The sequence below is a fragment of the Penaeus monodon genome, chromosome 3, assembly GCF_015228065.2.
Source record: "Penaeus monodon isolate SGIC_2016 chromosome 3, NSTDA_Pmon_1, whole genome shotgun sequence".
Classification (NCBI taxonomy): domain Eukaryota; kingdom Metazoa; phylum Arthropoda; class Malacostraca; order Decapoda; family Penaeidae; genus Penaeus; species Penaeus monodon.
The window spans coordinates 18,026,364-18,029,837 of NC_051388.1; positions in this window are offsets into that span (position 1 = coordinate 18,026,364).

The following is a 3,474-nucleotide window of genomic DNA, read 5'->3' on the forward strand; positions in this document are numbered from 1 at the left end:
GAAAGCCGCCATCACAAAATTGTCTTTCCCTGGAAATGACACAACTTGCTTTTCTTTAGACTTGTTTATTAGGCTGTGGGAGTGGGAAGCTCAGATGGTAATAAGCAGTATTCTTAACAAAATCGTACAGCATTGCCACCTGCGGGACGTACGGCGCCGAACGGCCCCCATATGTGCCAAAAGAGCGTGCCAGTAGCGAGCCAGAGACAAGTACATCAGAGTGGTGCTCGGGCTGGCCATGTTGAGGCACTTGGTACCGCGTGGCCCTGGGTGCCAATATCAACCCCTTCCTCCTTCCGTGCCACACCCACGCCGCCCGCACGCCCACCTGCTGCCCTCAGGCATCCGAGACACGCGTGTATACACTGCCATGATGCGCCCACTTGTCAGTCATCTCATGAATCCAGCCTGCTTGTCTCCAGGGAAAGCAACGATGATTGTACTGTTTACATTGGTCTACTGCACGCACCCCTCGCCGCCAGATGTCGCTTTCAGATGTGGACAAACGCAAACGAACAACCATGAAACCCAAGTGACACAAATCAGGAAACACCTCGCACTCACTATTCCTTAAAAAAATCACCCAGTTTACCCCCCAACAAACACACAAATTAAACCCGGCAACGCAAACACAAACCACAAATGATGCCAAGCGACGCGGAGACGACTAGCGTCATCCACTATCCTTGGTCGTATATCCAGCACAGTATGGGGAATGGTTACCATATGGCCATAGTGTCAGCCTTGTCCATTTAACCATCGAAAGGTACAAACGTGAAAGGGATTTTACAACGAGTCTGAGAAAAGAGTACCTCGGCGGGGTGCCAAGGCCGCTCCTGCCCTCTTCTTCCATCAGCCAATGATTATATACTTTCTTGGAATCTTCTGGAAACTTCGATTTCAGGATTCAGGGCGGTGTGTGGGGAGGGAAGAAGCGAGAGTGAGAGAGAGAGAGAGAGAGAGAGAGAGAGAGAGAGAGAGAGAGAGAGAGAGAAAGAGAGAGAGAGAGAGAGAGAAGAGAATGAGGGAGAGGTAGAGGGTGAGAGGGAGGGAGGGAAGGGGAGAGAGAGAGAGAGGGAAGGGGAGAAAGAGGGAAGGGGGGAGAGAGGGAAGAGGGGAAGGAGAGAGAGAAGAGATAGAAGAGAGAGAGGATAGAGAGAGAAGAGAGAGAAAAGAGAGGAGAGAGGAGAGAGGAGAGGGAGAGAGAGAAAGAGAGAGAGAGATTAGAAGAGAGCGTGAACAGACAGCATATACATAGACACACACACAAACATATGTGTGTTTGTATAAGTGTACGTCTGCATGTATGTAATGTATAGGTAGAGAGAGATAGAGGGAAATGGGAGTGAGAAATAAGTAAAAACATATCGAAAATTTTTTTGACAAATGGTATAAGTGCGAGATTCTCAGATTGAGTCCCAGATGGTGCTCCAGGAATGCAAAGAACATTAAATGGGATGATAATAGATACAGTGACGTAACAAAAGCCAATGCATAGACAAACGACGGCACAAAAAGACCGTAGACTTCAGCAGCAACAACAATACATTTTTGTGGGCTTGCCATCTTTAAGTCTCCGAGGGGGTCGTGATAGCTGAGAGAGAGAGAAGGGGGGGGGTAAGGGAGGAGGGGGGGAGGTAGCAGAGAGCATGGAGGGAGAGGGGGAGGAGGAGGTGCGGGGAGCAGGGGGCATGGGAGGGAGAGCGAGAGGGGGAGGCCCACTTCGTATCGACCAGCGCCGCCACCCTCGCCTGCCCCGTCGTCGTCGTCGTCCGGCCGCGTCGGCGCACCCGTCTCCCAGCGGCCTCCATTCATGCCGTCCCGACAGCTCAGCTTTAAGACTTTCGCCATGTTTCTCTCGATCTTTCTTTCTCGCTCTATCCCTGCGCTCTCTCTTTAAGCCCTCACAAGAGGATGGGTTGTGGACTTTACATATTTGGTTCGTCCTCAAACAGTATCTGCGGCTATTTTCGGTCACTTTTATTTATAACTGAGTAAGAATGGCTACGGGGCTGTTGTGTGCTGCTCACTCTTGTTGTTTCTATAAACGACAACAGATGTCTCCACGGATCACTTGCCTATCCGTGAGTCGTGCCTCAAATCCTCAATACGGAGCACAAGTATCATCATAAACCTAGGCCTTTCCTCAACAATCCCAGCATATACATGAACAAAATAGCAATATGTAATAAAAAAATAGATTTACAACCTCTTCCATCTGCCTTGCATGGTGCGTGGCGTCACGGTATTAATATGCGATTGGAAGGCGGGCTCATGACGGCCATAACAGTGAACGAACCGCCTGAATGACGCAGCGACTACAGTTTGATCAATAAGGTACACATTAACTAGCGATTGACGTCACTTGATATTAAAGAAAAAAAAAGGGTTACTGAAAGTATGACATATCGCGTCACCAAAAATAAATGATAGGTGTATGCAAGGGTAAAATGTTTTCTTTCTTTTTTTTCTTTTGGATTTTCATGGTTATGGCGACTTGTCATTACCCTGCCCCAAAAGTCTGGCCCGTCAGCAACAAGGGAACCCGACGTCAACGCGCTAAACGAACCTGTCATCTACCTGATTGTTTTATTGTGATGGTTTATCACCTCCTTCATTTCGCGCGTTAACAGGACTCTACGGGCGGGCGTCGGGTGTAATCATGTGGGTTGTATGTGCCGCAAACATTGCACGCAAAACAGAAACACGGATTGCACATGTGCACGCACGCATACACACACACACACACACACACACACACACACACACACACACACACACACACAACACACACACATACACACACAAGCACGCACGCACGCACACTCGCACTTAAAAAACACGCATACTAGGCACTCACACGTACACTTACGTCCACACGATGGTAACGCTATCACATGACGCCGGATATGTTGCTTGGGTGACGTCACGAGACCAGCTGTTAACAGGTTACCATCTGGCTGCTACACTCGGCGTTGTCCTTAATGGAGGGGCCATGATAGCTCCACCACATGGCAGAGTCACGTCCTCGAGAGCCAGAGGAGAGCCAGAGGAAACGCGAGAGCCGTAAACACTTATTTCGGGACTGATTTTGGTGTTCACATTACGTCTAACTGGCAAGTAAATGAGGGGATGGCTCGGCTTGCTATGGACTCGGTTCTACGCAGGATCCCCCTCCCTGTTTTGTCTCCTTGTATCCCCTCTATTCATACCCCCAACCACCTCCCCGATCCTATCCCCTACTCGATCTAGATACGATTGTTTTAATTACGAACAAGTGTTCGGCCATCCACACTACACATGCTATAACTGTAACAACGTCATTAAGCATCGCCCGGGGAGCTCAGGAGATCATTTTTTTCCTCAGCCCCCTCCTTCACCCAATCTTCCTCCCCTCTTCCCCTTCCCCCAACCCCTCCTCCGTCCCCTCCTCAGCGAGCAGTGATGAGTTAGTCAGCTGGAGAGTGACGTCAC